Source organism: Cornus florida, unplaced genomic scaffold, assembly GCF_030987335.1.
Source record: "Cornus florida cultivar Cherokee Brave unplaced genomic scaffold, ASM3098733v1 CherokeeBrave_3.0.0_Hap2_Chr01, whole genome shotgun sequence".
Classification (NCBI taxonomy): Eukaryota; Viridiplantae; Streptophyta; class Magnoliopsida; order Cornales; family Cornaceae; genus Cornus; species Cornus florida.
In genome coordinates, this window is record NW_026775571.1 from 78495732 (window position 1) to 78515544 (window position 19813).

The window sequence follows — 19813 nt, forward strand, 5'->3', positions numbered from 1 at the left end:
AAGGCACCAATATTATAAACAAGCATTAGGAGAAAACTACCTCAAGTAAGCAATTTTTCAAACATTTCTAAGCAATCTCCCAAAATCTCAATATCAAGCAAACAAATATAGTCCTCCACACATCAAGAAAATGATCATGCAAATCAAAACAACTCTAGAATTCTTTTGAGTGGACAGGCATCAAATGTGTTGCTATCTAAGCCAACTAAAGAATTAATCACATCCTTACCCTCAAACTAGCACACAAATCTAGTACCGATCGTCAAAACAAAAAGTGGACCTTTTATTAAAGTTTTATTGTTCTAGGTACGCTTATTCTTTTCACTAGATTTTTTTCTTTTTTTTTTTCTTTTTTTTTTTCTTTTTTTTTATAGGATCAAAGATGGAAGCATGGTGCAATGCAGTGATCTATTAAGCTTTCTAGCGATTCATGAGGTCGAGCGTTAGGTCAATGATTCCCAAACCAGACAACTTTAGGGCATTAGGCATTCAAATACCCCTATGGACTCACAAGCTCAAATCAACTAGGCTACAAATCAAGACAACCTCTATCCAATCATTTCCCATTTCTCACTTTTTGGGAGAAGTCCTCACTTTTTTATTTGCTTTTGTAAATTTTTTTTTTTTTTTTTTTTTGTAAGCAAGTTCAATTAATAACCTAGAGTTTGGGCCCTCTACCTTTCGGCACGAGAAGTTCAGTGCTTGATGAAGCTAGAATCCTGGCAACTTAGTGAAAAAGGGTTATTATCCACCTTTATCAAGAATGAAAGCTTTCAATGCACTACTAGCCCAATTGGGATATAACCAATTCAATAATCAACAAAGCATGTACCCCACAAATGAATGCTAGTATGCGCCTGTGCTAGTGTAGAATCCTAGAGTGAATCTCAAAACAATCATAAAATCAAGATGATGTGAACCACAAGTACAAGCAAGATATCAATCTTTCGAAAAATTTACCCCTAAATGGCATCCATAAGGCATACAAGGAGTATTGGATTCTTAAGTCAAGCAATTTTTAAATTTTAAGCAATATAGTCCTCAGAAGATCAAAATCATAGCTAGATATGGACCAATCATAGAAATATCCCTCAAATACACAAGTCATGCTCAAAATTTTAAAATTTTGAATTTAAAGCTAACACTGCAAAGCACCATTCCCCCCAAACTTAAATTGCACAATGTCCTCAATGTGCAAAAAGAACAAAGGAAAGAGTATACTAGTGCAACTAAGCAAGAAGGATCAGGACTGAAGTATCTGAAGTGGGTGGCATACCCCCCCCCCCCCCAAACTTGGGATGAACTGTGGTCCTGAAAATTAGCACTTGGATAAACTCATCAGATAACAAAATGGGATAATCAGTGCACAGTGGACATGCAAGTGTAAATAGAATAAACAGATAAATAGATGAGAGAGGTATAAGTGTGGTCCTGAAAATTGGGTAGCACTCTCTCACTGAAGTCACTGTGATGCACCTGATGGAGACAAACATACATATATGAGAATATAATCATATGACATCCATAGCAAAAACAGATATATATAAAACAGATAAAATGCAGGTACAACAAAAATATCAAAGTCGAAAGACCGGATGTAAAAATAATAATGTACAGTGATAAAAGTAAAGTATCAATAAGAGAGAGGGATCATAAGATAGAAGGAACTGGGACTCAAGAGGATGAGGTAGGACGGGCAGGTCAGGCTCCGCGGATGTCTCTGGATAGATCTTGGAACATGGTCGTGACATCAGTGCGGAAGGCAGCAAAATTAGCTCTGCGGGTTGTGAGATCAGCTCAGATGCTAACAACAGCATCGTTAAGCATCTGCAGGCATACTCCAAAGCCGGGGGTCAAATCTAGAACCTCAGGCATAGATAAATCAAAAGAAAGCTCCTGAGTCTGCTCTTACTCATGAATGGGCGACCTGGCTGGATAGTACTGCTCTGTATCATCTACAGGGCACTCCAAGTCAATATCTATATGCTCAGCAGCTGGATCGACTGGTGCGTCTTCCGCTGCGGGAGCTGCTGCTGCTGGTGCCTGGGCCTGTGCCTGTGCCTTTGCCTGGGCCTGTGCCTCATCTAGCTCTAACTCTGCTGCAGCCACTACCGCGTGGTCCTGCAGTCTGGTAATAATAGAGCGGTAACTCTTGTTCCAGTCCTTCCTGAGGAAGTGACCGGAACCTCTCTCGAGGTGCTCCCGAGGATGAATGGGGTAGCACTAATCGATGAGAATTTGGGTGATAAGGTGGCTGAAAGGAAGAAACTTAGCCCGTCTGAGCGTCTCTTTGCTGATATACTCGTCATACAGCTTCCTCATCACGCTCCAGATGAGTGCGGGAATGGACACCCAGTGCCCGGTGTAGAAGGAGTAGAGGGATGTCAGATAATTGCCTCTCCTCTGAATCTTGTGCCTGGCCATGTATATGTTCCGATAGAGAATGGAATCAGTGAACCATAGGTCGTCTAGAAGGAATGTTCGAGTGGCGACGATCTCGCCACTGGCATGGTGACCTGTGAGAAAAACTGCCATGTCGGCATAGGAAGGCCTGTATAGCCTCGGATATGTGTCCTGAAGCTCCGGAAGACATCTGTGTGGACAGCTGCAAGAGCAAGCTAAAGAGTCCACTGTGATGGTGATCGGATGGCCATCGACAGAAGTGACTAGTTCTGCAGTGGTACGCAGCGATGGTCAAAGGTTCTGGTAGAACAACCGTATCAGCCATGGGTAGACCGGCTCTGTGACGGGGGCAAGAAAAGCGGCCAAGCCCCTCTGAATGATATCATGGTAGGCGGATCGGGTCAGCACTAATCTAAAGAAAAAGGCCGTGTCGAACCCTGACTCATGGTTGATTGTCATATGTGCATATCGAGGCATGGGCCTATCACGCTCCAGATGAGCTTGCTGAGCTGGTGGAGCTGGCTGAGCTGGTATAGGTGAATACTCAGCTCCATGATGCGGTGGAGATGGTGATGGAGTGAATGCAGGATGAGCCGCAGAGGTGAACGGTATATTGTCATCCTCAGCCTCATGAGATGGTGACTGAGGTGGGGTAGCTTGTGCTGGCTCCTGATGTGCATTAGAGGGCTCTGCTGGCTCCTCTGTTCGTGGCCTAATATGTCGGGTGGGCCTGTGTTGCATGTTGGCAACGGTCTTCCTCTTAACCATGGCCTGCAAAAAGAAAAAGAAAAACTTGCAATGGGAGTTAGTGCCAGAATAAGAAATTTTAAGCACGATATAGAAACATGTATGTCAAGTAAAAATAGAGAAAACAAATGTGACATGAATCTATGCAAGTGATAGGATATGAAACATACTAAACAATGTGAGTATGAATTGCATCCAATGTGGAATATCACAGGCATTGGGCATATATGAGATAGCATGAACATAAGATATGATGAATGAAGTGTGTGTGTGAGATCTGTGAAGTTCGATCGATCATAATCGATCACAAAAGTTGAATCGATCGAAAATAAGTGAGATCGATCTCACAACTTCGATCGATCTAAGACATGAATTCGATCGATCTCTCATGATCGATCTAAGATACAAGTTAGATCGATCGAACTGTGCGACGTTGAAAACTCAAAGGTCACAGATCTATGACTTTTGGAAGCACGGGGCCCACACGAACGTGTTCGTGGGCCCAAAAACACATCAAATCAACAATACCCACACTGAACGAGGCCCAAACTCCCAATATGAAATCAAAATCCGAAAATATGCAAAATATATACACGAAGCGACACATATATATATATATATGGAAATACAGTGCTTCGAAGCTCAATAATGGTGGATTTGATCATGTAATAAGCATGGATTCGACATCTAAAGCATGGATACATGAAATCTAAGCCGAAAATCAATCATGGTGCCTCAGATCTTACCTCAACGAAGGAGAGAAGTGGAAAGGATGCCTAGAAGATGAGATCCGAGATGCAACAAAGAAAGAGAGTGATTCGGGGTGAGCTTGATGACGCCAGAGGTTCACCGGAGGTAGGAGAGGTGAGATTGGATATGGCGGCGATGAAGGTTAGGGTTTGCAAAGAGGGTGAGATCGATCTAAGTAATCGATCTTGAGAACCCTCGATTCTATTGTTAAAAACATTCCCGACAGAGTTCGATCGATCGAACTTCAACTGAGATCGATCGAACTTTGATGAACCTCTTCAAAGTATTTTTGGATTTTTGAAATTTTTGAAAATAAAAAATTAAAATAAAGAATTGGAATTAAAATTAAAAATTGGAAAATAAAGTAAAATAAAATATTTTTGGGTTTTTTTTTTTAAAAAAAAATTTGAAAAGTCAAAGCAAAGTCAAAATAATGAAATGAAGAACTGAGATCGATCGAAACAAGAGTTCGATCAATCAGACAAAGAGCAAAAATATGCAAGTTTTTGCAGGCTCAAATTTTTTCTAAGTGGTGAATCATGAGATCGATCGAACTTAGAAGTTGAATCGATCGAAGGTCTCCTGATCGATCTAAGAGTTAGTTCGAACGATGGGACAGAGAGGTGATTTGGATGCAGGTTTCTGCAGGTCGAAAATTTTTCTAAATGTTGGACGCAGAATGGAGTTCGATCGATCGAACTCAGGTTTGAGATCGATCGAACTATGCGGAATGCTCAATAATGACATGAAAGCTCATGCAATCCTCACCAAAGTTCCTTTCAATGCATATGAAAACCAAAAACAAGTATCTAGACTTCGCAAGAAATGAAATGAAAGATAGAAATGGGGGAGGAATAGGGTTTTGACACCCTACGAAATGTCGTTGCTAGTCTTTAACGTTTCTAGCAAGACCTTGGGCTCTTTTAGCCCGGATCAAAGATCTTATAATGCATCCCCTCCTTGTTGGGGTGATAGATGCTTTGAACTTCACCCAACAAATGGTTCTTTGAAGAACTTGTTGGATTAAGCTCAAAAGAAATCTTTGGTCCCTTGTCTATGCAATCACAACCTTTGGGCTTCCATGCCCTTTCAAAGCAAGAATTTGAAACAAGATTTTTAGAATGCAAGGTTGAAGATGATCCTTTGGAAGTTTTGGTTTTACACAAAAGCTCATTTCCTTGACATTGAAGATCATGACATTCATCTACAACATTAACTTCTCCTTCATATTTGTCAAATGAATTGGGTATGGGATTAAAGATATTCAACTTCACCTTCATGTGGCCAAATAAGATCTTCATTATCCCTGTCCTACAATTGATGTTGGCATTAGCGGTTACCAAGAAAGGACGGCCAAGGATAATGGGAATTTGGCTCTTAGGATTGGGAACCGATTCTGTGTCGATGACAACGAAATCAACCGGGAAGAAGAATTTGTCAATCTTTATCAAAACATCCTCAATTATACCCCTAGGCTTCTTAATGGATAGGTCAGCAAGTTGCAAAACTACCGACGTCGGTTTCAATTCACCTAAGCCCAATTTGACATAAACCGAGTATGGAAGAAGGTTAACAATTGCTCCTAAGTCAAAAAGGCCCGATTAATGATATGATCACCAATAATGCAAGATATAGTGGGTGAATCGGGGTCCTTAAACTTTGGAAGAGTATTATGTTGCAAAATTGAGCTTACTTGCTCGGTCAAAACCACTTTTCTTGGTGCTTGGCTCTTGTTCTTCTACTTTTGGGTGCACAAGTCTTTCAAGAATTTAGCATAAGCCGGAATTTACTTGATTGCATCCAATAGTGGAAGATTAACTTTCACTTGCCTAAACATTTCCATAATTTCATTAGTTTTTGCCTTTCGCTTGTCTTTTGAAATGGATCCTTTTAAGGCATCCGGAAATGGAACTTTTGGTTCAAACACTTTCTCAAAATTTTCTTTTGAACTCTCTTCAACACAAGAAGTTTTCAAATCATTTTTCAACAAAACCTTTTCAACATCATTTTTCAAAACTTGTTTTTCCAACACATTTTTCAAAACTTTCTCATTCACAAGGTCATGTATATGCAATGAAGGAGGAATGGGATATAAAATGAGATGGTTGACAACTTGAGATTACACCTATTCACTCTCTTCATTGGACATTCCAACTTAAATGTCCACAACCCTACCACTCCGCAAGGTAGTCACCGCATTAACATGTTCAATGGTGTGGCCTTCCGATGAGGAATGGGTTTCCATAACACATTGTAGCTTAGGTGGGGCATTCATAGGCATCTTTCCCTTCTCTCTTGCATTGAGAGTGCTTGCTATTTGCCCTACTTGGGTTTCTAGCTTCGTAATAGATTGAGAGTGAGAATGAAGCAATTGAGTGTTAGCCTCTGAAGTGCCCAAAGCATTCAAAACTTTTTCTTCAAAGGTGGGACTTCTAGTATTACCTTAGGAACAAGATTGGTTGGGAAAATGAGAATTAGCGAATTGATTCCCTTGTGATTGATAAGGTCTATAACCTTAGGATCCTTGGTTTTGAATTGGAGGTGGAATGTACTTCCCTTGAAAACCGCCTTAGGAAGAGTTTGAGCCCTCTCCTTGGTTTTTCCAAGAGAAATTCGGATGATTCCTTTAAGTTGGATTATAGTGAGTACCATAAGGATTGTTCCCTTGGTTCACAAAAGCTGCATTGACTTGTTCATTAGGTTCATTTTGGACTTATCCGTGAGGACAATGAGAAGTAAAATGAAGAACACTAGAACAAGTCATACATGTTTCATTTGATACACGATGAGAATGGTTAGGGAAGGAAGATACTTGGTTCGCCGAGTTTTGGTTAATCAAAAATTGATCAAACCTTTGAGCTAAAGACTTCATTTCGGCGACTATTTTATTTGAATGGTTGACTTGATGTAAGCCAACACTCTTCCTACCTTGTGAATTTCTACCATTCTTGGATGATAGTGTTCTATGCAAAGAATTTTTACTCATGCTCTCATTGAGACGCCACACATCATCCTCATGCCTATCAATGTATGAGCCACCCATGGAAGCATCAACCATGCCCTTATAGTTGTCCGATAAGCTTTCAAAGAAATATTGAACGAATTGCCATTTGGCCATGTCATGATGTGGACACTTCCTAAGCAATTCATTGAAGCGTTCCCATGCCTTATGAAACATTTCTCCATCTCCATGTGAAAATTCTCGAATTGAGGTTCTCATGGCATTGGTCTTAGAAACCGGATAGTACTTCTTCAAGAATTCTTGTTGTATTCTGCCTAAGAAGTGATTGAAAAAGGCCTAAGATTGTTAAACCAATACTTTGCCTTGTCTTTTAAGGTGAATGGAAAAAGTTTGAGTCTTAAAACCTCTTTCGGCATGTTCGTATATTTTACAGTGGAACATACTTCAAGAAACTCATCCAAATGCTTGTAAGGTTCTTCACTTGGAAGTCCATGATAGTTAGGAAGCATTTGAATGGTTTGTGGCTTAATTTCATAATGATGTGCTCTAAATTAAGGCAATTGGATGTATGTAGGTGCATTATACTCATTAGGCACATAATGGTCTCTTAAAACAAGAGGTGGATTAGCTACTTAAGGTGCAACATGAACACCTTGGTTTTGAATTCCTTAATTGATGATAGGAGGTTGTGGAGCATACATTGGCCTTGGCATTCCATATGGAACTTAGCCTTGTTATTGTGGTGGTTGGTGAATGAATGGCCTAGGCATGCCTAATGGTACTTGTATGTTCTCATTGTGCACATTGGGATGAAGGATACCTTGTTGGTCTATGTGACCAAGGTCCTCAACATGATCATTATTATGGTCATCTATTGATAGATTGGCTCTATTTGAACTTCCTCTTCCCCTAGGATTTCTAATGATAGATTCAAGATGCAAATCAAGAGGGACAATAGTTGGTCTCAATGAACGACGTCCATGCATACACAATCCAAAACACAACAAATACAAAGAATGACAAACATTATGCCTTCATAACACTACAATTAGACTTCTTCCACAAACACTTAATTAATACTCCCATGCTTTAACAACAATAATGCAAGAACAATTAAAAATAAGCCTCCACGCGGGCCGAAGATTTAACTAAGGGATTGAGTAAAGAAAGTCTCACAAAGGTCCTTTAGCGCTTCAACTCCAAATTTATAGCTTAGCTTAGCAAATTTTTAGAATTTTTAGCTTTTTTCTTCTTTGCTTAGCTTAAATGCTCCTTTGCTTGCTTCCTCTCCAACAATGCACCTAGTTATTTAAGAACAACACAATAAGTAACAAAAAAGAAAAATAAAAATAAAGTAAAGACAAGATCAAAAGAGTACTAATCCTAATTGATTCCACAAATCCGACGTTCCCAAATCTAATCAATCAAATCCTCGGCAACGGTGCCAAAAACTGGTGTGCAGCGTGTCGTCTTGAGGGTCACCACACCACAATCGAGTTTGGAAGTGTGCGGATTCTAAAGCGAGGGCCGAGAGTTTTACATTTATAAAAGCCACTACTATCTTTCACTATAAATATAGCTAGGGCGAGTAGGGATCGTCCCAAGGGATTATGAAGATCGAGCAAGGTCGTGGAATCGCTATTTGGGCTAGTAGGTCTAGTGATCAAATAATTGGTTGGTTGGTTGATTAGAGAACAACTAAATTAAACTAAGTGATAACAAAGAATGCAATTAAGAGTAAGTAAGAGAGAGAGAGATCTTGGGGTTTAGAGATCACCGCTAAGCAATGCATTTCTATATCATTAACAAGTGATTAATGAGGGCAAATGGTGTGTTGTAATATTTGTGTGTGTGAGTTTGGTTGATTCAACAAGCAAGGATGACTAGTTAAGCATGTATTGTCTAAACATCATGTGAAAGGCACAATATATCTAAGCAATGAAGCATATATTGTCTAAACAACATGTGAGAGGCATAATAGATCAAAACAAGTTATTAATCCTTTCATTAAGCTCACAATCCAAATACAACACAAGGATAGAGACATATGCTACTTGCATTCAAAAGCTTGGATCATCAAACAACAAGCATAGATTGTCCTCCCATTTAACACCACACTACAACTACACTACATCTACAACACTACCATGAAAATAAACTAGGGGAGAGGCACAATCCATCAAGGAATAAGTATGAACCATCAAGAAAATCACAAGAGCATTCTTTTAAGCACTATGTCTTGACAATCTCCAAATCTATAGCATCAATACACATAGACATGCACTAATAACACAAAATCTAGAGACAAGCACATGAACATCTATTCTAGCATAGATAGACATATGGATAAAATGAAATGATAAATTGGAAGCATTAAACCACATAAATCATTGAATAAACAAGATCTATATATATCAAAGGGTCAAAACATTAATTACAACACTAATCCCTCAATAATACACAAGTTAAGATATAGAAAGCATGCTTGGGGCTAACTCTAGCCCCAAGAGGATGTCTAGCCACTCATGGTGATGATGTTCTAACCCTCAAGGGCTAACTCCATGGTTGAAATCTGCTCCTTGTTGATGAAGAACTCCAATGGTGTCTCTAGCCTCCTCCTCCTCCTCCTCCTCTAAGCTTCCTCTCCAAGAGATAATATGAGAATGATATGTGGCTTTCTTTGTAAAAAAAAATCCTTATCCTTATATAAGTAGGTCAAAATGACACACAAAATGAGCTGGGGTCGTGCACACAATATTCCCTAATGATTGGATAAAGGACAACTTTCAATGAGATGGAAATTTAACTTTTTCGCACTGAAGGAAGTTCGATCGATCGAACCTTGGACTTGAATCGATCGAACTAGCTGAGATCCATCGAACTTAGGCTGGATCGATCTAACTGGTTGAGCTTTTTGGGAAAAGACAAATTCGAGATATTTTGGGAGATATTTTTGGGAAAAGGACAAAAGTGGTTAGAGGATGATACAGCTATGGATTGGATCAATCATTTGAATAAGGACAAAAGTATTCGATCGATCGAAGAGTGGTGTTGGATCGATCGAACTTTTGGACTTTATGCTTTTGGGCCAAAGCTTTGATCTATCATGAAGTGCTAAGATCGATCATTGTTCGATCGATCGAACCTTGAACTTGGATCGATTGAACTTTGCTGCTTGTCACCTTTGGCTTCATTTGCTTCCTTCTTTCTCCACTTTGCTCCTTTCTTTGTTTAATCCCAGAATTGCTTCAATTAAGCTCTTATGTAGCTGAGTTAGCCGATTTTCGGGATAAGTGCCTGAAAATGGAAATAATACGAAATCAATCTAAAACGGTAAAGTAAGATAGATAAAGGTACTAGAATGCCTAAGCTTAAGGGGTTTAAATATGTAATGTTTTACGGATATATAAATGTATATATATAGAAATATATGTTAAAGTTATTTAGTTTTTTTAATAAAACAAAAAAAAAAAAAAAGGTAGTGGGCCCCACTAGCATTTTAAACACCACGTAAGGCCTAATGGCCATTAACCAGATCCATTTCTCTCCCTCTGCGTATCTCTGTCCAGAAGCTTTCCTTTTCTTTTCTTTTTTCTTTTCCAATTTCAAGCTTTGATTCCTCCTTCCATACTTGAAATTTTTGGCTGCCATTTGCGGCAAATCGAAGAGCACGGTTAGCTCTACGTGTGAGTACCAACAATTTCAGTTTTGGTGCACTCTAGGGAGTTTGAAATTCTAGGGTTCTTGGGCTCAAATTGGGGGTTTTCATCAATTTGAGGTAGGGGTGTTCTAATCTACAACTTCTTGGGTCTTTTGTGAATTTTTCTCCTTAAATTTGATCCTAAGCATGCTAATTTTTGATTATCTAGTTTGTTGTTGTTGTAGTTATGTGTAATCAAAATGATAAATGTGTTCTATGTGTCATTTGAGTTCATATATATGTCTATTTTCATTGCGGTAAATGAGGATGCTTAGTGTTGATATGTTGTATGATCTATGATTATTTATTTATTTATTTATTGCTTTGAAAAATTGATGCTATGGTTATAAATAAATAAATTAAATGAATGTTTAGAAATTCTTAGTAAATTGTGATGATGATGTGAATGGAATGTGCGAAAGCCTATAGTTGAATTGATGATTAGAAGTATGAAGCATTCATACATCAATTGGGAAAGAAAAAGGGGAAAATGGTTTAAAATAAATGAAATTATTTTTGGAAAAATATTTTCAAAGGTGCTTGCGAAAATCAGACGCCTAGGAGGCGCCTAGTGGTCCGTGTTGTTAGTGTAGTCTAGAAGGGAGTATGGTTGAGCTAACTAGGCCGAATGCGACGCCTTGGAGGTGCCTTGTGGTCGTGGATAGTTAGTCAACCCTCCATTCGTGACACTTTGGAGGTGCCTTGGGTCGGATTACACTAACGGTTTAGTTGTTGAAACGGAATTGTTTCGAAAATGGGGAGCAACATTTACATAACATTGCACTTTATGGCATTTTAGTAAATCTGTGATTGGTTGACATTTGTTACATATTTGTTGTTGTGGTTGAGAATATGTATTTCCCATGGTACAATCCCGTCCCTTTTATCCATTCTTTGTGTGGATTCATGGGGTCATAAGAAGTGTGTCTTAGACACTTCCTACTGAGCTTATGCTCACCCCATTATTTTTTTAACATTTTTCAGGACATGGAAAAGAGGTGGCAGACGACGATCCACCACAATTTTAGACGAGTTTGAAGACTCGTTTTATTTTGTTATCTTTTGTATTAGACTTTAGTATTTTGTAAATGTAATCTTAACTATTTTGAGAAACTTTAGTTTAATCAGTATAATGTTGTAAGTTATAGACTTTAAAACTTTAGCTACATTTATGGTCTGTAACTTGTTGTAACAGGATTGTTCCTTGTTTGGATGAGATGGAGGAAGGGAATTTTTGATATATATGTAATTATTTTGGGAATGTGATGTAATACTTGTATTGTGCGTTGGGACAGGACAGGTTATTTTTAGGGCCTAGTGAGGCCATTGTATTTTTTTTTTGGTATTTCAACAGGTTGTAGAGGGACTTTTTCTGCGGAGGTAATGCCAAAATTTATCTATTTTATTATTATTCTTTTGGTATCTAGTTAGGTCGTTACAAAATTGGTATCAGAGCGATGGTTCGAATACCATTAGGACGACGGGTAGAGGCCTACCTAGGATTGCATGGGAAGTTGAATTATATATTTATATGCTTATGAGTTAAGGTGTTTAGTTGTTTGAAAAGCATGTCCAACTGCTTAATTGCTTATGTATTTACGGTTTTAAAAGGCATGTTTATTTGCTAAGTGTTTACAAGCTTACGTGTTTAAATGCCAGTATATATAAATGAAGTGTATATGTTATTTGAAAGCATGTTAATTGTGATAAGATGACAGGTTTGAGGAATGTGGTGACGGCAAGTGGTAGGCACGGTGTGTGGAGTTTCATTTTTGTGATAATATGGCAAATGGTGAGCACGGTATGTGCAAGCATGTTTCATATGGTATTGTGGAATATAGTCATTTTGTGTGTATATATATGACTCAATGTAATTATATGTATATGCGGTTAAGCATTGGCATGGTTGTTAGATACTGGATGAAACAGAGTTGGTTGTGTAAGTTTTGACCTGAGTAAGTGAGGAGCTCGGTTGCTCTAGGGTTTTTAGGTGCCGGTTCTTATCGAACAAATGGCGTGGGCTTTTAGCTAATAGATTGAGTTATTTGGTGTGTAGTCATTTTGATTTCTTGATGCATTTTATGCAGTGCTTAGAGCACGACTTTAGAACGGGTTCATATTTTATGGCACTGTGTCTGTAGAGAGTGTAAGTTTCATGCATCGGTGGATGGGTTCCTGTGACCGTAGAGGTCGAGTGCGTGAGTGAGGGTTTCGAGGGAGAAAGGTATGACCTTGAAAGTTAATGTTTGTGACTTGGGTCACAGTTTGGTGCGGAGGTTCTTTTCGAACTAGTCATGGTAGGTGTGGCAGAAGTTGTTTGAGTCCAAATGTAGTCTATGGGATGTAGATATGTATCATCTGGTACGGTCTGAGGAGGCGTGTTGGTTCTGATTGTCGTGGGTACTTGTTGGATTTTGTAGGTCTGGGGTAATATAGGACCGGTTGTAGGGTGAGGAGCATTTTGTGTCTTGTAAGAGTCTATTTTGGAGACTGGGTTATCAATGAGTGATTCTCATTTTGGATAATTGTAGGAGTGTGTTACGGGTAATTAACTCTCTGTGAGTTGATTACATGGTTCGGTGGATGAGTGGGGTTATAAGTTGTCACAGTTGTCGAGAGAGTCTCGAGGTAGTGTATAGTGGTTAGTTTTAGTTGTATAGAGCAGGATTGCACTATAAGGCAGGTTGTATAAGGTCATTGAAGTACTTGGTCGTTTACGGATGAAGTGATTGATAGTAGGTACGGTGTTACCAAATAGACTGTGTTCTAGGATTTGAAAGTTGTGGACTAGAGTTAGATTTTATGTTATGTCTGAGGTATCAGGAGTTGTGCTTGGTGTTTGAGGATTCGAAAAGGTAGACAGATGATTCGAATGAATGGGACGAGTTTGATTTTGTGGGTTTAGTTGTTAGCCCCATTTGACCTTGTTGGGGCCAAGGGTGTTTTGAGGAACGGCGAAGAGGGAAGGTAATGGTGTTGAACATAGGGTATTAAGTTTTCTTGTTTAGGTATGTAGATCGCCTTAGAAAGAGTGGTTTAAGTAGCTGGTTAAGTATTAATGATTGATTACATAGTTGGCGGTTTTGAGGAGACTGTTGGGTGTTGGGCATTTTGAGATTTGTGCTCATTTTGTGAGGGTTTTTCGGCATGACATTGTTGTATGAAGGTTCTTTTCTAATGGTAAATAGTGGTCATTATGGGAAGTATTGAAAGTAATGCTTATTTTCTTATTACGATGGTGTTATCTTAAGGATGTTGGAAGAAGAATTGCTTGGTAATAGCTTGATGGTCCGGTGGGATGATAGGTTTAAACTATTGATTTGGATGAGTGGCAGTGAAGGTGTTATGGTATGATGTTTAAAGATGATGAGCAGAATGGTTTAAGGTATGATCTGAATGTAGTTTAGGGACTATGAATTATTTGTTGTATGTTGTCGGGTAGGTAATGGGGTTGTGCGCCAGTTGAGGCAATTGTGGTCAGCTTAGTCTTTAGAACCAGATGAAGAGGTGTTGCTATGTAGGCATCTTTTTCTTTTGAAGTGTCAATGGGTTATTGTGACTGAGGTCATGGGTTTTGTGTGCACGGTGATCGAGGTAGTGTCGCTTGGGTAGGTAGAGATGAATGGATGGTAAAGTGTCGTTTTATGGCGTAGAGGTTATTGGTTGGAAGTGACTGATTCTAGGTAGAACGAGACGTGGTGTCCGAAGGGTTTTAGTGATAGTGTGCCGTGAGCATTGGTGCTTTTATCTAGTTAGTTTTGATTAGTGTAGGCGTTACAGTGTAGCGTATGTGAGGTTTCTGTGTTGATAGAGCGTGACGGTCCTTTGGTGGTGAGGTTGCCTGGAATCGAGGTTGCAGCCCCATGTGTGTTTCTAGTTGGTTCTTCTCCTTGTGTGTAGGGAGTTTATTTCGTCTCAAGTGGGATTGGGTGTCCATGGTTGGACGATTAATAAGTAGTGTGTGATAGGGTGTCAGGTAGATTCAAGTATGAGTGGTCAGTCTCTTGTGAGAGCGGGGTCGTTACCCTTTCTATTTGATCTAATCCTGGTAAGGACGTCATTTGTCATGAGTCTTGTTCTCCATTTACGAGTTGTGCGCGTCCGTGGGTAGACGGACCTGTGTGTGGTTGTTATGTTATTAGAGTTCATCAATAAAGGTTTGGTTAGTTTGGTCGACTCACTCCCACGGAGGGAGATAAAGTCGTTGGTTTTTAGTAGCGTTTGTTTTGTAAGTGGTCTTGATAGGTGGAATGTGAGGTACGAGTTCCCGAATACAAATTGTGTTTCCAATGTTTGGTACTAGCAAAGATGGCTAGGGAATGTGTATTGAACAGCGGTTTGAGGACTATTAGATGATGTGATGTGAGTCATGTACTCGGAAGTTTTTATAGCCATTTGATTCGAGCAGTGCCTTGAGGACAAGTGTCGATGTTGTCTTATAATTTCGTTATTAGAGAAAGTGAATGTGTGATTCTATTGAGGAATAATAGGAATGATTGACTTTGGTTTTGAGATTTCAGGCATGAAATAATTACATTGTGTGTTTTGATGAGGTAAGAATTGAATCGAGTAATACTATGGAGTTGTTTACCTGGTATGGGTGTTAAGAGGAGATTAGAGATCTTTTATGCTAGTTGATGACTATGGTATTTGGTGCCGTATTGCTTTTAGTTTTTTTATGGTTGTATGATTAAAGTATGATTGGGATTTTTAGAGCAGGTATATGACTGTATAGTTGTTGAGGTTACGTAGGACGATGGATTGATAGTGAGTGGATCTCATGGTTGTCTTGTGGACTGTGTAAGAGTGTGTTTGAGGTTGGACCTGAGGACAAGAACGACGTCTGTATTGAGACCAGATTGATGACGAGAATGGCCTGGCCAACCATTTCTCCTAAATCAGTCCCTCTGTAGCACGATGTCGGGTCAAAGGTCAATGATTGTTTCGATTTGCCAGGGGCCGTGAGAGCATGGTATCATGTGTTATGTTGGCGTAACGGTATGGATTCGGGTGGTTAGTCTCAAGTGACGAGGTGTGTTAGGCGGGATCAAGTATCCGATAAAGGTATGTGGTGCGACCACTTGATTATTGAGGATCTGTTTTTGAGGATTGTGTCCTGGGTATGGGATAGTGTGTTGTACTGTTTTGGTGACTAATGTCTATGTAGCTGTTGGGGATTCATTATTTAGTAATCTTGAGGTTATTGGTGTAATGATTGTCGTATATTGGGGGTAGTAGTCGTTGGTAAGATTATGAGATGGTGTAGATGTGTGTTTGATGGCGAGTATTGGTTTAACAGTGACATGTAGATTTAAGTTTGTGCTTGATTATGAGATGGATAGGGTTCCTTGTCTAGGATTTTATGTATCCTTTAAAGGATGAGTTGAGTTAGGATGTTGTCATGTTCAGGGGACTAGTGACCATTCTTATTTCGGGCTCCGAAGCCTTGTGTAGCTGTGTAAAGGGGACCAGTGTTGGTTTTAAGTTGAGTGTTGAATCCAGTGGGTTTTGTGTATAATGTTGTGGGCGGTGAGTACCCTGATAGGGTGGTGAGCATTGGGTCCTTCTGGCGGCAGTGTGTGATTGCCTATTGGCGTCGGGTCAAAGGCAATAAGGTTGTTGAGTTCCTAGTCCTACGGTTTGATGAGGATGTTTCTTACGAGGAGGGATTAGTTCAGATCCTTGACACACAGCAGAAGGTGTTGAGGAAAAAAAAAAAAAATGATACCGTTGGTAAAAGTTCTTTGGAGGCATCACGGAGTTGAGGAGGCAACTTGGGAGCTCGAATAGGAGGTTTGCTCCAAGTATCCAAAGTTGTTTTCTCCCTCAGGTATGGCTTGATTTCGGGGACGAAATCTTTTAAAGTTAGAGAGAATGTAATGTTTTATATATATATATATATATATATATATATATATATATATATATATATATATGTTAAAGTTATTTAGTTTTTTTAATTTTAAAAAAAAGGTAGTGGGCCCCACTAACATTTTAAACACCACATAAGGCCTAATGGCCATTAACCAGATCCATTTTTCTCCCTCTGTGTATCTCTGTCCAGAAGCTTCCCTTTTCTTTTCTTTTCTCTTTTCCAATTTCAAGCTTTGATTCCTCCTTCCATACTTGGAATTTTTGGGTGCCATTTGCGGCAAATCGAAGAGCACGGTTAGCTCTATGTGTGAGTACCAACAATTTCAGTTTTGGTGCACTCTAGGGAGTTCGAAATTCTAGGGTTCTTGGGCTCAAATTGGGGGTTTTCATCAATTTGAGGTAGGAGTGTTCTAATCTACAACTTCTTGGGTCTTTTGTGAATTTTTCTCCTTAAATTTGATCCTAAGCATGCTAATTTTTGATTATCTAGTTTGTTGTTGTTGTAGTTATGTATAATCAAAATGATAAATGTGTTCTATGTGTCATTTGAGTTCATATATATGTCTATTTTCATTGCGGTAAATGAACATGCTTAGTGTTGATATGTTGTATGATCTATGATTATTTATTTATTGCTTTGAAAAATTGATGCTATGGTTATAAATAAATAAAATAAATTAATGTTTAGAAATTTTTATTAAATTGTGATAATGATGTGAATGGAATGTGTGAAAGCCTATAGTTAAATTGATGATTAGAAGCATGAAGCATTCATGCATCAATTGGGAAAGAAAAAAGGAAAAATGTTTTAAAATAAATGAAATTATTTTTGGGAAAATATTTTCAAAGGTGTTTGCGAAAACCGGACGCCTAGGAGGCGCCTAGTGGTCCGTGTTGTTAGTGTAGTCTAGAAAGGAGTATGGTTGAGCTAACTAGGCCGGTTGCGACGCCTTGGAGGTGCCTTGTAGTCGTGGATAGTTAGTCAACCCTCTATTCGTGACGCTTTGAAGGTGCCTTGGGTCGGATTACACTAACGATTTAGTTGTTGAAACGGAATTGTTTCGGAAATGGGGAGCGACATTTGCATAACATTGCACTTTATGGCATTTTAGTAAATCTGTGATTGGTTGACATTTGCTACATATTTGTTGTTGTGGTTGAGAATATGTATTTCCCATGGTACAATCCCGTCCCTTTTATCCATTCTTTGTGTGGATTCACGGGATCAAAAGAAGTGTGTTTTAGACACTTCCTACTGAGCTTATGCTCACCCTATTATTTTTTTAACATTTTTCAGGACATAGAAAAGAGGTGGCGGACGACGATCCACCACAATTTTAGACGAGTTTGAAGACTCATTTTATTTTGTTATCTTTTGTATTAAACTCTAGTATTTTGTAAATGTAATCTTAACTATTTTGAAAAACTTTAGTTTAATTAGTATAATGTTGTAAGTTATGGACTTTAAAACTTTAGCTACATTTATGGTCTGTAACTTGTTGTAACAGGACTGTTCCTTGTTTGGATGAGATGGAGGAAGGGAATTTTTGATATGTATGTAATTATTTTGGGAATATGATGTAATACTTGTATTGTGTGTTAGGACAGGACGGGTTATTTTTAGGGCCTAGTGAGGCCATTGTATTTTTTTTTTTTTTGGTATTTCAATAGGTTGTAGAGGGACTTTTTCTGTGGAGGTCATGCCGAAATTTTATCTATTTTAATATTATTCTTTTGGTATCTAGTTTGGTCGTTAAAAAATATGCACTTTTCAGCGCTCATCATTGCACAAAATGGGTACAGTACTAAAATAGCAGCAATTGAATGGAATTTATTGGGTATAATATTAGTTGATGCTGGTGGTAGGCCTGCAACTCGGGCGGGCTTAGCACTCATTTCGGGTTAGGTTTATATAAAAAATCTTCAGCCCAGGCTCAAGTCGAGCTGCCCAAGCCCAGCTCATACGTAATATGTCCAGCCCGAGCCCGCACTAAGCCCACCTCAGAAAAATTTGTGTGTAAAAAATAAATCAATTAATGTTGCACCCATGACTTGAACCTAGAACTTTAAGCATAAATTTCAAGCACATTACCAATTTATCTACTACATTCTTGTAACTTAAGTATATATATATATATATATATATATATATATATATATATATATGGGCTCGGGTTGGGCTTCGAGCTTCATCCATATCAACCCAATTAAGCCCAACCCGAATCGATTTCGGGCTCAAAATATATAGCCTAGGCCCAAACCAAAATTAGAAAAACATTGCCCAAGTTCACAAAATTTCGGGCAGGGCTCGGGTTATTTCGGGTTAGGCCCGCCCGAGTTGTAGCCCTAGTTGGTGGCAATGGAGAAGAGAGAGAAATAGTGGGAAAACAGGCAAAAAAAAAAAAAAATTTATTGGGTAAATATTAGTGGCCGAAATGGTCATTTTCTATTTTTAGATAATTTTTTTTAACATTATAATAATAAGGGTAAATAAATAAATTTACTACAAAATGTAAGATAGGGTCTTTTAAAAAAAAAATAAAAATAACAAACCTCAGGTTTAGTTGCGATTAAGCCAAACATCAAGGGGAGGTCATTGTAGTTTACTCTTTTTTTTTTTTTTTTTATTACCTGGTGGATTTTTTCAAATAATAAATGTTTTACCCCAAAGGTAGCACAAGGGGTTAAATGCCAAAAAAAAAAAAATTGCAAATACATGGGAGGCTTCCAAATACAAATCACTAATTTTGCAATCTCAACCAAATAACAGAACACCAGTTCATAATTGAATCATTTCAATAAAAAATGAACAAGGGCTTTGAGGTCATACGACTCATACATGGTGAAATGTGACTATGTTGCTTATAGGAGTAGCACATGATGAAGCCATTGACCACACGGAGGCACCGAGATGATTGCTGGAGTAATAGAATTATATGATTCGCCTTTTAACTACTCAATTATATACAAAATATATAATAAAAAATTATATTATATATGATATATATTTTTAATTATATATGTATATATGTTAGATTAAATTATAAAAAAATCTAAAGTGAAGTCGAATCGAATCAAACTATTTTTTCACGATTTAGTATGGTTTGGTTTGGTTCGTTTCCAACGATTTCATAGTTTGGTTCGGTTCTAATTTTTATGGAACCGTTGGCTCCAAAATATTTCCAAATCGTCCAATCCGAACAGTGTGCATTCCTATATAGTAGTAAGTAAACTCGAAATTAAAAAATAAAAAAATAAAAATAAAAATAAAAATCGAGAATGGGCAGAACAGTAAGGTCTTTATAGACCCTTGGTGTGAAGGTCAGTTCTTGGGTGATTTATTTAGTCACAGGCTTTTGAGATATCTCAGCAGCAAT

At 38.4% G+C, this 19813-nt stretch overlaps 1 pseudogene; it reads left to right on the top strand.

Annotated features, from left to right (window-relative positions):
- The first annotated feature begins 7016 nt into the window (after positions 1 to 7016).
- On the top strand, positions 7017 to 7115 carry LOC132283988 (small nucleolar RNA R71; annotated as a pseudogene).
- The last annotated feature ends 12698 nt before the right edge of the window (positions 7116 to 19813 follow it).